General features: G+C 48.9%; 1 pseudogene; it reads right to left on the bottom strand.

The window, feature by feature from the left end:
- LOC148055489 (uncharacterized) overlaps nt 1–18014 on the bottom strand; it is a 45937-nt pseudogene extending 27923 nt beyond the window's left edge.
- Nucleotides 18015–19777: the final 1763 nt, after the last annotated feature.

Below are 19777 nucleotides of genomic sequence, written 5' to 3'. Positions count from 1 at the left end.
CCTTGAGGGATCTCTTAGGGGAACTCTGTTTGCAGAGCTGCAGACAAGGGCAGCCGCCCCTCAGCTGTGTAGCTCTAGTGACCCTCCCTGTGGATTAAGCTGGTTTGTAAACCAGGGAGATGTTGCAATACTAAAACTTCATTGCATTTGGACCTCTTGGGAAACCCTTCCAGAAGCAGAGCCAGAAAAAAAAACAGACTGCAATCGTAATTAAATGCTGATTCATACTAGAGAACCATAGATTTCCAGTGAAAATTATGCTGGCATGCGGTTAACACTGGCTTTTCTTAATTTGTAAGTGCATGTTTACAAGGTCACTGTTGTATGCAACAGTGACTTTATATTGATCACTGTTTCTAACACATCAAGTTCCCTTTTAGCGCTCCTTGAAGCTGTCAGAGATGATGTTTGTTCCCCAGTACTTTTCTGGCTAATGTCCAACTTCTACTTTATCTGCCAGAATGACTGAACGGATGCAGTCCTGGAGAAAATATGTTCAGAACATCACAGTGCGATATCATGGGCTGCTGCAGCGGCTCAGTGCCAACCCGGGGAGCATGCACTGCCCAGGAACACTGGTGGAAGTCTAAGGTGGGACAACTGTAAAACACAGGCTGGGGTGAAAAATCATGGGAATGGGCACTCCAGTCTCTAGGTCCAGATCTTTTGTAGCCCGGTGTGAAATTCATACACCTGTATCAGGTTCCCTGACTTAATCCCCTTGAGGAACCAGCTTAGGGTGCCCCACCACGGAGCACAGACCCCAACTTGCCCAATGCTCCTCCGACAGCTCGTGCCAGGAAGCTGCGAGCACTGCCCACGTTCATTACCTAACAGTATGGGTCCTTCCCTCACTGGCACACAACTTGTATCTCTGAATTTTAATTAATTAAATTCACTGTTCACATGCAGAATTGTGCAGTAGTATTCAAAGATGACCAAGCCAGTTTTGAATGTGCTAGTGTGGGCCTGGCAGCAGGATGGCTGCCTGTGTCCATCGCTTTGCCCAGGCATTACTCTGTGTTGATATATTCCCCTGTCCTATGGCTTTCAGGGTAAAACAGGGACAACTAGACTTTCATTGCCCACTGGGATGTCACCAAAATTGCAGTAGCCACTGTGATCAGTTCTTGTGAGGGGATGGTCTTCGAAGTAAATGCTTCTGGGGATTGATAAAAATGACTGATGATTGTGCTTAACAAGCAAGCACAGTGGCTTTAGATCATCACCTTTTACCTGTGTGATGCAAAACTAGCAGGGAGTCCAACAGAAGCCTCCTGCCCTTGAACGCATCTGCACAACTGTATAGGTGCTACCTGACCACTACAGGGCTGGCCAAAAGTTAAAGCATGTTATTAAGGGCATTGTCCAAATGCCTCTTAAACACTGACAGGCATGGGGCATCGACCACCTCTCTAGGAAGCCTGTTCCAGTGTCTGACCACCCTCTCGGTAAAGAAATGCTTCCTAATGTCCAGTCTAAACCTCCCCTGGCACAGCTTTGAGCCGTTCCCACGCGTCCTGTCACTGGATCCCAGGAAGAAGAGATCAGCCCTTCCCTCTCCACTTCCCCTCCTCAGGAAGCTGTAGAGAGCAATGAGGTCGCCCCTCAGCCTCCTTTTCTCCAAACTAGACAAGCCCAGAGCCCTTAGCCGCTCCTCATAGGACATGCCTTCCAGCCCTTTCACCAGCTTTGTTGCCCTCCTCTGGATGCATTCAAGGACCTTCACATCCTTCTTAAATTGTGGGGCCCAGAACCGCACACGGTACTCAAGGTGAGGCCGCACCAATGCTAAATACAGTGGGATAATCACCTCTTTTGACCGGCTGGTTATGTGGGAATAAATGAGATTGTGTTTTACTTTGACGAGATGCAGCTGTGCTCTTGAGGCTTGTTACAAACAGATTCGCAGGAATGCAGCTGTGCCCTTGAGGCTTGTTACAAACAAGTTTGTGAAACTTAGAGGCAGAAAAATAAGGACGAGATTGGATACATCCCTGAAAGAGGAATTCGCGTGCACCAACTTGAAGAACCAATAAGTAACGCTGAAGAGACGCGTGGATGCAAGACAGTAACCAATGAAATAAGTTTTGCTTGCTCGTGAACACTAGATCATAATATAAAAGGGATAGATTGTAAAAATAAAGTGTCTTCGCCTAAACTCATATGCAGAGTCCGTGTTTAATTGCCACATGGTTATACTGTGTTTGATGCACCCCAGGATGCGGTTTGCCCTCTTGGCTGCCAGGGCACGCTGCTGACTCATATTGAGCCTGCTGTCGACCAGCACCCCCAGATCCCTTTCTGCAGGGCTGCTCTCCAGCCACTCCTCTCCCAATTTGTACTTGTGCTCAGCGTTACTCTGCCCTAGGTGCAGAATCCAGCGTTTCGACTTGTTAAATGTCATCCTGTTAATCATAGCCCAATGCTCCAATCTATCTAGATCCCTCTGCAAGGCCTCTTGTCCCTCAAGAGAGTCAACAGCACCTCCCAGTTTGGTATCATCAGCAAACTCGCTAATGGTGCATTCAACTCCTGCATTCAGATCATTGATAAATATGTTGAACAGGACTGGCCCTAGGATTGAGCCCTGAGGAACACTGCTGGTGACCGGTCGCCAGCCAGATGCAGCCCCATTCACTACAACCCTTTGAGCCCTGCCCTTCAGCCAGTTCTTCACCAAGCGCACCGCAATCCCACTCATCCCACAGTTGGACAACCTCCTTCTGGAGGATGTGCTGTGAGGGACAGTATCAAAAGCCTTACTAAAATCCAGAAAAACTACATCCACCGCCTTCCTTTCATCCACTAGGCGGGTGACCTTATCATAGAAGGATATCAAATTAGTTAGACAGGACTTTCCCTTTGTGAACCTGTGTTGACTGTGCCTGATGATTGCATTATTCTTTAAATGCCTTTCAGTAGCACCCACTATGATCTTCTCCGTAATTTTTCCAGGAACTGAGGTTAGACTAACAGGTCTGTAGTTCCCTGGGTCTTCCCTCACACCCTTCTTGTAAATTGGAATAATGTTGGCTATCTTCCAGTCAGCGGGGACCTCCCCAGACTCCCAAGACCTTTGGTAGATGATTGAGAGGGGTCCTGCCGTAACATCCGCTAGCTCCTTCAGTACTCTGGGATGAATCCCATCAGGCCCCATGGATTTAGCTGTTGCATTTTGACAGCAATGGCAAAGAACAGCAAAATGGTCGAGACAGCTCTTGTTAGAGCCGGGCAGTAAATGACATCCTCTGCTCCATCCACAAAGAAATGTTTATCATCTGTTGCCAAAAAACACAGTGCCCTGATGTTTCCTCAGGCTTGCTTTCCATTTCTACAGCCACCGAGGAGGCTGTTACCCTTGGGAAGTCTCATTTAGAATAAACAGAATCTTTATGTTCATTATCATAATTCCCAGAGAAAGGGCTGGAGGTAGCTAATTAGCAATTAAGCATGACTGATCAGGCAGCCTGGAAGCCCCAGGCTGGACCCAGCCGATCTGCTAGTGCATCTTCCAGGCTGAAGAGCCACATCAAACCTTGTGACTCTTCCTCCAGCCTCAAGGACACCCGACACCCGGGCTTTGAGCTGGGGAATTTCTTCTTTTTTTTGGGTGACAAACAGTTCACTGGGGGGGGGGAACCTAACAACAGTGCTGTTTCAGGAAATGACCGATTTTAAGGAAAAAATAAGAACCTGAGTGCCAAAGTGTTTCAGTTCCTCATTTAGAAGCAGTGTTTGCAGATCAGAAGTGACCAACCGCTTCTTGAAGGCAAAAAGGAGACTCCAAACAGACAAGCACAGGTGTTTTGAGGGAGGCCTAAATTGCATTCCTTGATTTTTTTCCAGTTCAGCCTTTGAACCTCAGTTCATCCCTGCTTCAATCTCACCCCCGTAATGATGGCACAAGCCAGCTGGACTCAGTGAGCTCAGAGCCGGTCACCGGCATCGCTCAACCAGGAACACCCGGCGATGCTCACAGCCTCCTCAGCTGCACAGACCGAGAGCTTCGGAGCAAGATTGCAGCTTGGTTTAGGCACAGCTGCCAGGGCTGGGGACTCGCACCCACCTTTGCCCGGTTTGTCCCTCTCCTCCCAGCATGCTGGGGGGTCCTGGACCTGGTGGCTGTGGTCCATCATTCAACCAGTGAGGGGAAAACAGGTCTGATAAGCAACCCTCCTCAGAGCAGGTCTGTTTTAAATCCAAGCAAGATGAACCATTTTGCTATTTAGGGAGTTGCTCACAGACTTTGCCAGTGGCAGATTTTTGTTTCGGTTTGATGCCTTCACCCTAGATTTAGCTCAACTCCTAATAATAGGGGTTAATCTCCTCTTGTCAACATGGCTTATTAAAAGATCACAGTAATTCCTCTGTGGGTTCAAAATCTACAAGTTAAAAATGTACTAACGTACTCAAAGCGATGGCAGGTTAAAAGGAGTGATACTCACACTCTGGCTTATCTGTAAGTTAGAGGTTGGATTTTGTTCTGCTGGTTGTACTACCTGAAATAGCCGTTTGCTAAGATATAACTTGATTGCTTTCTGATGTTTTGTAACAGGCACAGAGATTGTCTCACTTTTGAAATTTCTAAGATTTCAAAGTCCCACAAAGACAGTCTTTCAATTCCCACTGGCCTGCAGGAAATGCTTGTAACCCATAAGTTTGAATCAAAACAGTGCATTTTTATCAAATCTTGTTCAAGTTATTTTTCCATTACCAATTTCTCCCCCAAATCATTATTTTCTTATATCATAGAATACCAGGTTGGAAGGGACCTCAAGGATCATCTGCTCCAACCTTTCTAGCACAATCTAGACAAGATGGCCCAGCACCATGTCCAGCTGAGCCTTAAACGTGTTCAGCGTAGCGGAGTCAACCACTTCCCTGGGGAGATTATTCCAATGATTGACTGTTCTCATTGTGAAAAATTTTCCTCTCGTGTCCAATCGGAATCTCCCTGGGAGTAACTTGTACCCGTTACCCCTTGTCCTCACCATGTGACTCCTTGTAAAAAGGGAGTCTCCATCTTCTTTGTAGCTCCCCTTTAAGTACTGGTACATGGTGATGAGATCACCTCTAAGCCTCCTTTTCTCAAGGCTGAACAAACCCAGCTCTCTCAGCCTATCCTCATATGGCAGGCTTCCCAGATCATCTTGGTGGCCCTTCTCTGGACCCCCTCCAGCCTGTCCACATCTTTTTTGTATAGTGGGGACCAGAACTGTACACAGTATTCCAGGTGTGGCCTGACAAGCGCTGAGTAGAGTGGGATAATGACTTCTTTATCTCTGCTGGTGATGCCCTTGTTGATGCAACCCAGCATCCTATTGGCCTTCTTGGCCGCAGCAGCACACTGTTCACTCATGTTGAGCTTCCTGTCCACCAGGACCCCCAGGTCCAGAATTATACATTCTTTGCTACTTCGAAACATAGGAAGAGAGAACAAATGCATCAGCCAGCAATGCAATCATCTCTGGAACCACTAATGGCTTCTCACTCAGCAAACAGATTTTGATGTAGGCACATCGAATTCAGAGAAGGAAGCCAAGCGAATGGCACCATTTCACTTGAAAACACACAGAGATGACCAAAACCCTTATATAACACAAGCTGTGTTTTTTTAAGTAGACGAGGAATCACATCCAGATTTCCCCCATGTTTGCAGAGCCTGGGTTAGCCAATGTGTGTTGGACGTGGAGGGAGAGCTTTTCAACTGCACCAAGTGGAGCGTGCACTGGACAATCCCATTTGCCTTTCCCAACTCAGCCTGCCTGAACTTGTCCCTGCGGGCCAGGACATGGAAAGGAAAGCAAAGAAATAAGGTCTGGCATGGCATCCCCACAGAAGGGTGGGGGGTTAAAAAAAAGGGCAACATTAAAGTTTCCTGTTGAATTGAAAGCAGGGGAGCACACACAGGATGAACTGAAAAGGCCGGTCTTGATCTGCACGGAAATTCAGCATCTCCCTCCTGCATGATGGCACAAGGATCCCAGAGGGCACTAACCTACTTTCTTTTCTCTAGCATTCCCAAAGGACCTAGAAATGCATGGCACTGTCTTGCAAAAGCAGGACAGCAATGAGGCAGTCCTGTGGCTGGGGTGACACTGCAGAGCTGCTCCCTTCTCACAGTGACCAGCTTCCCCTGCCACCGAGGTGTTTGGAGCCAGCAGTCCCGCTCCTGGCCAGCACAGAGGGCTGTTGTACAGGGATGCCCAAAGAGCTGGGCAGAGCCTGGGTACCCCTTCCTCGCCCCTTGGCTGAACGCTGCTACATGCCCAGCACCCAGCATCGCCTGGCAACCTGAGGCTCCAGCAGCCCTCCCTCCACTGCAGCCACCAAACATGTTATGGGGTCGACCGGTCTGTAACCCACCAACGTGTGGGCAGGTGAAAGGGGCTCCCAGGATATACAGCTCTGGGACAAAACCCCTGAAGGCAACTCTAGACCTAAAGCAAAATGCATCCCCAGCTCCCAAGAAGCTTGCAAGAGGATACCCGTACAGGTACACTCTGTGCACTCTGTGGGGGATCTTCAAATGTAAAAGGTCTGGAAAAAAGGGACAGAGCATGGAACAGTACTGCAAGGGAAACTTGTAAATAAGGCAAGGTCTTTTCAGTGAAAAGAAAAAAGGAACAATGAAAGGGAGGTGGAACAGAGGGCTGAAACTCAAAAACAGTGGGGAGCAGGCAGATAAGGAGCAGTGCTGTGCCGTGTCTCACTTTGTAAAATCCAGGGAGGACCCAAGGAAATGAAATTTAAAAAAAAACCCAGATAACAAGTACTTTTTCATGCAACACTAAACTGCAATATTTGGAGTGAGGTGGAGGTTAGAGGATTAAGGAGGTTCACACAGGAGTCGGACAAATTCATGAGGACTGGCTCTGGGTGGGCACCACAGGCAAAAGCCTGCCTGTCCCCATCGGCACAGGCAGGCGTAGAGACGCTGCCAGCTGTAGATGGGAGGTACGCACAGCAAAAGTCATCCCCAGCGCTGCTCTTGTGCTGCCATCTGCCAGCATTTTATTTAAGCTCATACTAAGTCACTCACTGCCATGCTATCTTAGCCCCTTAGAAATTGATATCAGCTGAATGCTGGTGGCCTAAGACTGCATGGTCTGCTTTGATTTACTTCAAAGCTCTTGCTGCAAATGGGAATGTCGAGCAAGAGCAGCTTTCTCTCAGCCTGCCCAGCTACCTGGGCTGGTTTGAAGGCAAGATAAAGCAGCCCTCCAAGTGTTATGACAAGAAGCCTTTTAGCAAAAATGAAGCAGAGAGACTCTGTTTACAAGAACCGCTTGTAAATGGAGAACAAAACCTGAATTTGAAAGGAAAACCACATGGCCATAATCTCTCTCCCATGAAAGGAGCAGTAATTCTGATGTCACCCTGCAAGCTAAATGGTCTCCTCTAACCAAACAAGGATTACAATTGCATTCCTGGATCATACCTGACCCAGAGAGCGCTCTGAAGTGTGGGGAGTGGAAAAGGCCTCTCCCCTTACTGCATTACACCACCCTGGCACAGCTGAACAAAAGGCTATGGAACAGCTCGGTTAGTTTACAGAACAATTCAAATTATTTTTCTGGAATGAAACCTTGACGTGAACATTTCCAGCGGGGATGGATACCAGCCTGCTTCTACTGTTTCATTGTCAACAGGAAACTTGTGACGTATGCAATGGATTCACTTCTTAATGCTGCATTTCATAATTCAACTTATAGGTGCAAAGTAAATGTGGATTTAGGAGGCTGTTGCAGTATTTATTTTGCCAGTAGACATTCCATGCAAAGACTGGACTTCGGCTTGTACTTCATCCCAGCTGAACGATGACCTAGGTTTGGATTTGCTCTGAATGACTGTGTAAGACAGGGAGTTCACAGTGGGCCAGTATATGCCTACATATGTGCACATGGACGGATAGATACATGAGCCAGCACTTCTACAAGCAACAAGCCTTTATACCAGGGCTTTTAATGCCTTAGAGCTGCAGCAAGGAGATTTCACCCAGGGATCTCTGAACCTCCATTCTGGCCACTGAAATGCGCATGAACTCCAGGGCTGACTGCCTCCAAAACTCCTCCTACCTCCAGGCATGGCACCCGTGGAAATGTAGAGCTGGCAGAAAGTCTAAGAAACAGCCAGTGGTGGCAATGCAACTGGCAAAAAAATATGGGTTATTGGCTTTGCTAACACTGTGTAATGTAACAGGGAATAAGAGACAGCATTTGAAAGACCAGCACCAAAAACAAAGTCCCGGTTAGAAGGTCTTTCTCAGCAGATCTCAAAAGGAGGCAGCAGTGTGTACTAACACAGGCCATTAAGTCACCGGCATAATTAATGTATAAGAAAACAGACAAGTCCTTGTTCTCCTTGAGAAAACGGGGGAGACAGAGAGAGAATCTTGTACCCACATGGTTAAGCATCCTACTGCACAGCCCTGCAACACAATTCTCACGGGTTTTACTCCTTCACAAAGTGGGCATGATCAAAAGGCTCACTGCAAGGCAATCACATCAGCAGGGACCTCCTGTACTCAAGATCATGAAAGGGTTAAAGCCAAGATAGACAAAGCCACTGCCTCAAAATGCCTCCTGAAAGAATTAAAGCCTAGGGGCAAGGAGGATATTTAAATATCTTAGTCACTTAACTAAACAAAAGAAAGGCCTTTGGGATTTAGGGAGTAGTTAGAATGGTTGTAAGATAAGGGGGCTTCCGGGATAATCCCATCTCAGACAACTGGGCCTTGGGAGAACAAATGCATGGAAGACAGGAGGGCACAAAAGAATGACAACAACAGCCTTGAAGGACACCGTTTACGTGATCCTAGGACTGAGTTTGCGCAGAAGCAAAGGTCAATCAGCGAGCACAGTGAAGAAGACTACGAGCCTTCATCTGAAGACCCCCAAAGACCACCTGAAGACCACCGCGGGAGACGACTGCGCATGCGGATCGGACATTTGCATATGTTAATGAGTTCCAGGAAACCTCATGTTTATGTAAATGATTTCTCGGAAATCCTGAGAATATGTAGGATTTTATAGTATATAATCTCTGAAAGTCCACCAAATCGGTGGAGCACTCATGGTGGAGAATCCCCAGTGCTGCCCAGCGCTGCAATAAAGGATACCTGCTTAATAGTGACTTCCTTGCTATTGAGTTTCATTTCAGGGACTCTCTGAATACTCCGTTTCTCCCTTGGGGAGATTCGGATTGTGAGGAGAAGCATCCGTGAATTTTTGTATCAATCACCGCACGATAAAAAGCAGACACTCACATGAAGTCTTTGCCCTCAAACACAGCCATCCCCTCCTGACACCTACGGTCACCAGTCCCTCAGTACTCAGGGAAACAAAGCAATTCAGTAAACACACGCTGCTGAGCACTGCAATGAAGACAGAGGCAGTGGTGCCTGCAATTCACAGCACTCTCTCTGACCAGCACTTTGTGTGGCAAATGCTCACATTAAAGTGCCTGAAAAAACACAGTATTCCAGGTGTGGCCTGACAAGCGCCGAGTAGAGAGGGATGACGACTTCTTTATTGCTGCTGGTGATGCCCTTTTTGATGCAACTCAGCATCCTATTGGCCTTCTTGGCCGCAGCAGCACACTGTTCACTCATGTTGAGCTTCCTGTCCACCAGGACCCCCAGGTCCAGAATTATACATTCTTTGCTACTTCGAAACATAGGAAGAGAGAACAAATGCATCAGCCAGCAATGCAATCATCTCTGGAAACACTAATGGCTTCTCACTCAGCGCCTGCCCCTCCTCTTTCCCTTGTGAGGAAGCTGTAGACCGCGATGAGGTCTCCCCTCAGTCTCCTCTTCTCCAGGCTGAACAGACCAAGTGACTTCAGCCGCTCCTCGTACGGCTTCCCCTCTAAACCCTTCATCATCTTCGTGGCTCTCCTCTGGACACTCTCTAGTAGCTTCGTATCCTTTTTGTACTGTGGCGCCCAAAACTGCACACAGTACTCAAGATGAGGCCGCACCAGTGCAGAGTAGAGTGGGACAATCACCTCCCTCAACCGGCTAGCAATACAGTGCTTGATGCACCCCAGGACTCGGTTGGCCCTCCTGGCTGCCAGGGCACACTGTTGGCTCACGTTCAACTTGCCGTCGACCAGAACCCCCAGATCCCTCTCCGCGGGGCTGCTCTCCAGCCTCTCGTTCCCCAGTCTGTATGTACATCCAGGGTTGCCATGTCCCAGGTGCAAAATCCAGTGCTTGCCCTTGTTAAACTTCATACGGTTGGTGATTGCCCAGCTCTCTAATTTGTCCAGATCTCTCTGCAGGGCCTCTCTGCCCTTGAGAGTGTCAACGGTTCCTCCCAGTTTTGTGTCATCGGCAAACTTTGATAACAAACCTTCAAGTCCTGCATCTAAGTCATTAAGTCATTTATGAAGACATTGAAGAGCACTGGCCCCAAGAGGGATCCCTGCGGAACCCCGCTAGTGACTGGTCGCCAGCCCGATGTAACCCCATTTACTATAACCCTTTGAGCCCGACCCGTCAGCCAATTGCTCACCCATTGCATTATGTGTTTATCCAGCTGTATGCTGGACATTTTGTCCAGGAGGATACTGTGAGAGACAGTATCGAAAGCTTTACTGAAATCCAAAAAGATTACATGGACTGACTTCCCTTGGTCAACTAGGTGGGTAACCCTGTCATAGAAAGAAATTAAGTTTGTTAAGCAGGACTTTCTCCTCGTGAAGCCGTGCTGGCTGGGACCAATGACTGCATTGTCTTTCAGGTGTTTTTCAATAACTCCCAGAATAATCTTCTCCATAATTTTGCCAGGCACAGAGGTGAGACTGACAGGCCTGTAGTTACCGGGGTCATCCCTGTTGCCCTTCTTGAAGATTGGGACAACGTTTGCCAGCTTCCAGTCAACTGGGACCTCCCCAGATTCCCAAGAGCATTGAAAAATCATTGAGAGAGGTCTCGCTATGACATCAGCCAGCTCTTTAAGTACCCTTGGATGAATCCCATGAGGCCCCATTGACTTATAGGGATCCAGCTGGAGCAGCAAATCCCGCACAAGTTCGGGGCTGGTTGGGAGTCTGTCGTTCTCGCAGTCATGGTTCTCTAGCCCACATCGGTGTTGAAGACCGAGGCGAAGAAAGCATTAAACATCTCTGCTTTGTCTATGTCCCTGTTTGTGAGGTGACCATGCTCATCAAGTAACAGGCCAATGTTATTTCGCGCCTGCCTTTTGCTATTTATATATTTAAAAAGCCCTTTTTATTGTCCTTCACAGTACTGGCCAGCTTCATCTCTAGTTGAGCTTTGGCCATGCGTATTTCCTCCCTACAGTGGTGAACAGCATCTCTGTAGTCCTCCCATGTCGCCTGACCTTGCTTCCACTGGTCATACATTTTCTTTTTTCGTCTTAGTTCTAGAAGAAGATCCCTACTCAGCCAAGCCAGCCTTCTACCTCACCTGCTTGACTTCCAACATTTTGGAATTGCTTGCTCCTGTGCTCTTAGGAGGTGGTACTTAAAAAGTGACCAGCACTGATGGACCCCAGCACCTTCAAAAGCTTTTTCCCAGGGGACCTTACTAAGTAGTTCCCTGAGCAGCCTGAAGTCAGCTCTCCTCATATCCAGAGTTGAGGTCTTGCTGGCAGTTTTCCTCCTGTTACCATAGATTTTAAACTTGACCGCTTCGTGGGCGCTGTGGCCAAGGCAGCCACCAATCGCCACTTCACCCACAAGACCCCCTCTGTTAGTAAGCAACAAATCGAGGAAGGCACCTTTCCTGGTCGGTTCCCTTAGTACTTGTATCAAGAAGTTATCATCCAGATGGTTTAGGAATCTTCTGGACCTGCTTGTACCAGCTGTGTGGTATTCCCAGTTGACATCTGGGAAGTTGAAGTCCCCCATAAGGACAAGGGCAGATGACTTAGAAGCATCCCTTAGTTCCTTAAAGAATTGTAGCAAACACTACACATCAAAGTTATCCCACTAGATCTCCAGCCAACACAGGCTTTATACCCCCAGCAGTAGGTGTGTCATGTTATAAGGGGCGGAGACAAGGGAGGGTCGACCCTTAACTCTTTCCGTACAGCACGTGATCTTCCGGTCGCCAGCCCTTATCTTTACTACATTTCCCCCTCCCTTAGCTCCAGTAGTTCTGGATCTTGCTGGGGAAGCTGCGTGTAAAATAATTGATATATGGTAAGACTTATACAGACACGCATCCGTTACGTTCATAGATTTTGCCCAGTCCAGCCAGTAGTTCGTCGCGGCTCCCTCATTACTCCCCCACACCATCAGGATGCATAGGGAAATGGTAACCTGTCAAGATAAGACTCAATAGATTGATTAATGTCTATACGGTCGAATATTTCGACTGGGTACCCATTCTAGCGTCCCTTTCTCGGTTTGCACACACGCATACCCACGTCCCAAGCAACGGAGGGAATAAGGCCCCCCCCATTCACGGGTTTGCAGGTCCCGTACTTGAACCAAAGGGTAAGGCCCTTCGTCCTCATCGAGCCGGAAATGTGCCTGGGTTGCAGTCTGGGTTTTATAGGTGTTCCCTCGAATGGTATGATTTAAGGTAATTAGTGCCGTCGTCAACAGACGCTGTGCCCGAAATAAGGGAGGGTCAAGGGGAGGGGGAACCCCTGTTCCTGGGCTTATCTTTTCCCCCTCCCTAAGTCGGTCGAGTAACTCTTTTAATGTGCGGTGCGCGCGTTCTACAATGCTTTGGCCCGTACTGTTATAGGGAATGCCATGACTCAACTGAATATCCCAGCGCGCGCAAAAGTCCTTTGTCTTCTTGCTGACATATGCCGCTCCATTATCTGTTTTAATTTTTTGTGGGATGCCAAGTTGCACCATACAGTCCTGCCAATGTAAAATAACTGCGAGAGCATTTTGTTTAGCATGCATAGTCGCTAAAATAACTCCACTGCAGGTATCAACTGTGACATGCAGATACTTACGTGGATTAAAGGGTTCATAAATCGTAACATCAGACTGCCATATTTGGTTGGGCTGCAACCCTCGAGGGTTTACCCCTGCCTCCCAGAGGGGACCTTTGGAACACACAGGACAAGCAGCAATCACAGAGCGAGCATCTTGCAACGTAATGCCAGCGAGCCTAGCTAAACCGCGAGCTCCACAGTGGAGGAGCTCATGCAGGCGGAAAGCTCGCCTTCGGTTAGAAGTTTCTTCAACCGCCAGTACGCTCTTTGCTAAGCTGTCCGCTATTTCATTCCCAGCAGAAAGAAAACTCGGTATGGAACTATGACTATTAACATGGATAGGACAGACAGGAGCGGTTCTCATTTGCAGTGCGGTGAGCAACATTCCGGCAATCTCTGACGTTGCCCCAAGTGCCCATCGGCACTTCTTCAGTAACTTATATACATAGCAAGAGTCTGTGATTAGATCCAAGGCCTCTTCGGGCCATTGAGTGAGAGCCATCCATACCGCTTTGGCCTCAAGATACTGCACAGATTGCCCTTGATCTTGATAACTAATGTGGGTCCACTGACCATCCTCCTGCCATGTAACGACAGCTTTCCCAGTAATCGATGACGCGTCGGTAAAAACTGTGCGGCCTCCGGTGGGTTGTTCAGCTATGGCACTAGCTGGCAAAAAATGGAGTACCTGGATTATCTCCCCACAGGGGTGTGGTCTTAGACCTTCAATACGACCCGTAAATTCAGCTATCGCCGCTTGCAGGAGCCCCACTTGTGGAAGTACCAACTCCCACTGTGCCAAAGAACAGGGCAATGCGATGATCTCCGGGTCCTTCCCTGTTAAGTGTTGAGTTTGCCTCCGACAGCGGAGAATAAGCTGGGATAATAATGTTGGCCAAGAAATTAAAGCCGTCTTTGGTTTGCCTTGATACAACCAAGCAAAAGGCCAGCCTTTTTCACCATTATTTTGAATTAGTAAACCATGGCCAGCGGTGTCGGTCATGTAAATCAGGGCAGTGACCGGTTGTTCAGGTGTAAATCGAGCGAGACCCCAATGCTGGGCTCGCTCCATAATTGTCCTAAGAATCTCCTGATGGTTTCTTGAAAGAGTCCTTGGAGCTAGGGGGCAATCTCCTCCTTTCAGGAGTTGATATAAGGTAGTCATTTCTGCCTCAGATATTGGAATAAAGTTTCTAAGCCACAATAGTTGTCCAATTAATTTTTGTGCCTCATGGAGTGTTGTCACTGTAGTCCGAATTTCAAATGATTGTGCTGTCACGCTTCGTGGCCTCAGTTGAGTACCTAAATACTTTACTGCACGCCCTACCTGTGTTTTCCGAGGCTCAATGTGTAACCCATGTCGCTCCAAACTGACTATCAGCTGCACGCGTGCCTTTTCCAGTAACTCCTCTTGGTTGGACGCCAATAACACGTCATCCATGTAATGGAAAATGATGACCGTAGGGAAATTTTCTCGAATAGGGCGTATCGCAGCAGCTACAGCAATTTGACACAAGACTGGTGAGTTTTTCATGCCCTGGGGTAACACCTTCCATTGATATCTGGCGCACGGGTGTTGATTGTTAGGCTCAGGAACAGTAAAGGCAAAGCGTACTCTATCTTCTTCATGCAAGGGAACACTAAAAAAGCAATCTCTAATATCCATAACCACTATTTGATAGTCAGGTGGAATCATGGCTGGAGAAGGGAGGCCCGCTTGTAGCGGACCCATGTCTTGTATGCATGCATTAACTGCGCGTAGATCATGTAGCAGTCGCCACGCTCCCGATTTTTTCTTTATCACGAAAACGGGGGTGTTCCAGGGACTTGTAGAGGGTTCGATGTGTCCTGCGTCAAGTTCTCGTTGTACCAATTGTCGAACAGCCGCCCTCTTTTCCTCTGTCAATGGCCACTGCTCTACCCACACTGGTTTATCTGTCAACCAGGTGAGTTTTAATGGGCGGACACAGGCAGTGGCCATTATGATAAATTCGTACGCAGCACTATATTCATCTTCTGCAAGCAACATCGTCCCAAGATGACAATGGGTAACTCAGCAATGACGGGGTTACACCATGCTACCCTAGCTTGTCCGGATTCCGGATCCTTCAACATAATTTGCATTGGGTTCCTGCTTTGATGCGAGGTCTGCATGCCTCCCACGCCTTGCAGCGAACCTCTCGGTTCGAGTGGCCAATCATCTGGCCATAGATGTGATGGGATTACTGTAACATCCGCTCCTGTATCTAAAAGGGCTCTTAACACGAGGCGTGGTGTTCCCCCCAACTCTGGGAGCCATGGGGTAACTATAATATCTACTTCTGGTCGTGTGGTCATGTTTAGGGTGAGTGCCACATACGGCGAGGCTCTATCCCCAACCTCCTCTATTGCGCGCTCCCATCTCCCCAAGGCAGCTGAGTTGGATATTGCATCATTGGGACCGCAGGCGACTGTGCTGGTCCCGGGGAAGGAGAGACTCCCTGTGCCATACATTGCGCTGCTGTTGTCGGGCCTGTTGAGCTGATCACTGGGGCAGGTGGGGATGGCACGGCCCTCAGCCATCCCCTCTTCTCGTTTCCCCAGCCCGGTCTCCTTTGCTGACTCCCCGATTTGCACTGTCGAGCTCTGTGGCCTAGTCGCCCGCAGCGCCAGCATCGTAGGTCTCTCTCTCCTTCCCCTGTTCCGGGGGTGTTTATTTTTGAAGGGCATTGCCCCCCACACTTATGGCACATAAGTCGTGCGCCGCGGCAGGCCGCATGGACTGCGGCCACTACCGGTTGCATACTTTGCGCCTGTTCCTGTTCCAGCACGTAACGAATCATCTGTGAAAGCGTGGTCCCTATAGGTAACTGTCTTAGCAACACTGCAGTTTGTGGGTTTGCTTGCGTACGTGCACAGTCAAGCAATATCGCCTCCTTAGCCTGCTCAGGAAGTCGAGCAACCTGGAGCGCCGCTTGCAGCCGGTCTAAAAACTTTGTGAAGGGCTCACTTAACGATTGCCGTATTTGGACCCATGGAGGCTCCCTTTTATCAAGAGCCGCGATGATGCGTATCGCTTCCTGGGCAGCTTTCGAAGATGCAGCAAAATCTCGCCCCCGCATTCGCTGAGCCTGTGCCTGAGGAGTTGCGAACTGCCCTTCACCCATCAGCTGCTCTAAAGTCACTCCTGCCATGGGATGGTTGGCCTGTTGCGCCTCGATAACAACTTGGGTGCACCGATTCCTCCACTCCTCCCTAAACAATACCATCATCGAGGGGGTCAATACGGCCCGCATCAACTGAATGATATCAAAAGGTGCAAGCGGCGTTGCAAAAACACAGTCTAATAGGACTTGGGTCTCTGGGGAATTTAATCCATGACTTTTCACCGTTGTGACCAATTCTTTCACCAACTTTGCATCTAACGGTTGCCACTCATATCCTCCACCTGGGGCTGCTCGGATAGGAAATGCTTGAATCGGAGGGGCCTGGAATCACACTCCTTCCAAGACACAATTTTTTGCAATCATCTGCCAATCCGTCCCGTTTGCCCTCTCTTTCGGCATTCCCCCTGGCATAAGACTTTCCGCATTTGCCACCACCCCTCTCAATCGGCTGATCAATGCCTCGAGTTCCCTTGAAACCTCGTTAGTCCGTCTCGGAAGCGGGGGCGGATGAGCAACAATCGAGGATCCCTCGTCACCCCCTTCGCCCTCACTGCTATTAGAGCTCATCGGGTAATAGTGTACAGGCTCCCTCCACTGTGAGGGAATACCAGTTTGATTTCCCATTGCCCTAGGGATAGGGGTTCCCTCTGGTGGCTCAGGTATCACTGGCAGTGCCGGGGGAGCCCTACCACCCCCCCTCGATGTCCTGCGCTCCGCTCTCTGTGTGTCCAGCACTCGTCGATCACTGGGATACAATGGGGCGTCCTCAGGTGTTTTGCCTTCTTTTTCTCCTTCCCGCCATCTTCCTTCACGTAGTTCACGATACTGCTGGGATCCCACATCAGCCCCCGGGACCCAATCCAGCAACCTATCAGTCAGCTCCCTTTCCACACATTGTTGCAACTCGCCCCAGGGGTATTGAGGAAGTGGCAGATCCGCCGGTGCAGGAGGTGCCGAAGGTTCCGTGGGCGGCCGCTCTAAACTCCCCACTTGTATCGGGAACACCTTTCCCGAATCCTTTGTTCCCGCTGTGCCATAGTCTCCTTGCACCTCCCCTTCCTCCGTTGGCTCAGCCCCCAGTAACAACGGTTCCGTCTGTGTCCCACAGGCCACTCCTTCCCAGCCAGCCCGTGTCCCCTCCGAAACTAAACTTGTTGGCTTTTCGTTCCCAGGAGATTCATGCCCCATCAGCACACCACCTGCAGCAGGTCGGCGCCGCCTTGCCGCAAACCCCCTCTTGAGCACCCTTGTCGTTACCGACTTTAGTACCTTTATGAGTTCCGCGAGCTCCATCGCTGTTGCCTGATCACGTCGGGGTCACCACTGTGTAGCAAACACTACACATCAAGGTTATCCCACTAGATCTCCAGCCAACACAGGCTTTATACCCCCAGCAGTAGGTGTGTCATGTTATAAGGGGCGGAGACAAGGGAGGGTCGGCCCTTAACTCTTTCCGTACAGCACGTGATCTTCCGGTCGCCAGCCCTTATCTTTACTACAAAGAATAACTCATCAGTGTCGTCATCCTGGCTGGGTGGCCTATAGTAGACTCCCACAACGACATCCGCTTTATTTGTCTGTCCCTTAATCCTTACCCAGAGGCTCTCAACTGTGCCATCGTCAACTGCTAGCTCCATGCATTCCAGCCCCTCCGCTGCATACAATGCTACCCCCCCTGCCTCGCCTGCCCATCCCTCCTGAAGAGCCTGTAACCATCCATCATGGCACACCAGTCACAGGACTCATCCCACCGGCTTTTGCTTATGCCTATGATGTCATATCTCTGGGACTGGGCCAAGGCATCTAGCTCCTCTTGCTTGTTCCTCATGCTGCACGCATTTGTGTAGAAACACTTCAAGTGTGGTTCATTGTGCCCATTACCTCGTGTAGCAGCCTGAGGAATCTCACTAGCACGCAGCTCCTCGAACTTTGGCATGCCATCCCGTTGCTCATCGCTGACTAGCCAGGTATTGTCCCTTTCCCCCTTCCAATCTAGTTTAAAGCTCTATCAATCAGCCCTGCTAGCTCCTGGGCAAAAACCCTTTTCCCCTTCTGAGAAAGGTGCATCCCATCGGATGTCAGTAGACCTGGGGATGAATAGACCATCCCATGATCGAAAAACCCAAAGTTCTGCTGATGACACCAGTCTCGGAGCCACGTGTTGATTATCTGGGTCTGCCTGTTCCATTCAATATTCTTCCCTGCTACCAGAAGGATCGAAGAAAACACCACCTGAACACCTGATCCTTCAACTAACTGCCCCAAGGCTCTGAAATCCCTTCTGATTGTCTTAGGGCTTCTCTTTGTTCTCTCTTCGCTGCCGACATGAAGAACTAATAGTGGGTAATAGTCTGAGGACCTTACCAGACTAGGGAGTTTTCTAGTGACATCTCTTACCCTGGCCCCTGGGAGGCAGCAGACTTCCCTGTGGGTTGGGTCCGGTCAGCATACGGGACCCTCCGTTCCCCTCAGAAGGGAGTCACCTATGACAACTACCCTTCTTTTTTCTTAACATGAGTGGTTGTGATGCAGGGGATAGGCTGCATAGACAACCCCTCCATCCCAGAAGGACCTACGTCCACATCATCAGTTGTCTGCCCACCCAATTCCAGGGCCTCATACCTGTTGTGTACGGGCACCTGGGAAAGTGAGGCAGGCTGAGAGTGGATTCACCTGCCGCCCCGAGCAGTAACCTGCTTCCATTCTCGCCCGTCTCCTGGGTCTCCTCCTTCTGCCTGGTGGCGAGAGGGTAGAATTAGTAGCTGCAGTTTTTTGGACCATTAGATACTGAATAATGAGTTAGATGTGTCATTTCCTACATACCAACTAAATTCTATTGCCCCCTGCCCATAACACGTGTTATAAAAAAGACACTTATTTTAGTTCTAAGCTCTGCTTTTCCAAATATAGACAAATACCAAATGAGAAGTTCCTACAGTTTGACCATCAAACTCAGAGGGAAGCAACAATTGCCCTGCTGCGTGTATGTATCCAGGGAAGGGAAATTCTGAGACTGGACCAGAAAAGTAGATAAAATGCATGCCTCACTGTAAGCGCAGAAAGCTGTCCTACAGACTCATGAACATAAAATAGGGCATGTATTTACATGCCTTTCTGAATGACAATCTCAGTAACTTCCCTTTCTGGAACCTGCATCACTGGTGTTCACAGCTCAGAGCTGGGTTTTCCAATAGACATGCTTCCCCCATAAAAAAGGTGAAGGAAAGTGCTCCTTGGGTTTGTCCTTGTGCTTCACCCTCCTCTTTCCAGACTCCCTCCACCAAAGTGGTGTTGGCTGAGTCCCAGCAGCAGGGAAGGGACACTATGATAATGACAAGTCCACTCCACAGGACGCAGGAATTCCTCCAGCAGGGAGAGTCCCTCTGAGCACAGCTGGCTGGGAAGGTTCAGCTTTCTGTCTGCATCCGGCTAAGATCTGTGTATAGACCTTTCTCATTTCTGATTCACTGTATGGTAACTTTTATAACACATAATATCAGAAACATTTCATTAAGATTTATGGATAAACACATATAGACACTCAGATAGAAAAGTGACATTTTCTTCAGCATACTTAAAGTTTTATAAAGCCAGACCAGAGGAATCATTTCCAATTTTAAGCTTGGTTACCACAGAGCCAGGGAAGTCATTACCTTGTAAATTATTTATTACACTGTGGCTCCAAAAGTAACACACACA

This window comes from Nipponia nippon, unplaced genomic scaffold (assembly GCF_047370975.1).
Source record: "Nipponia nippon isolate SJK-2023a ecotype South Korea unplaced genomic scaffold, ASM4737097v1 scaffold_22, whole genome shotgun sequence".
Lineage (NCBI taxonomy): Eukaryota > Metazoa > Chordata > Aves > Pelecaniformes > Threskiornithidae > Nipponia > Nipponia nippon.
This window is presented reverse-complemented; position numbering and strand designations above follow the sequence as displayed.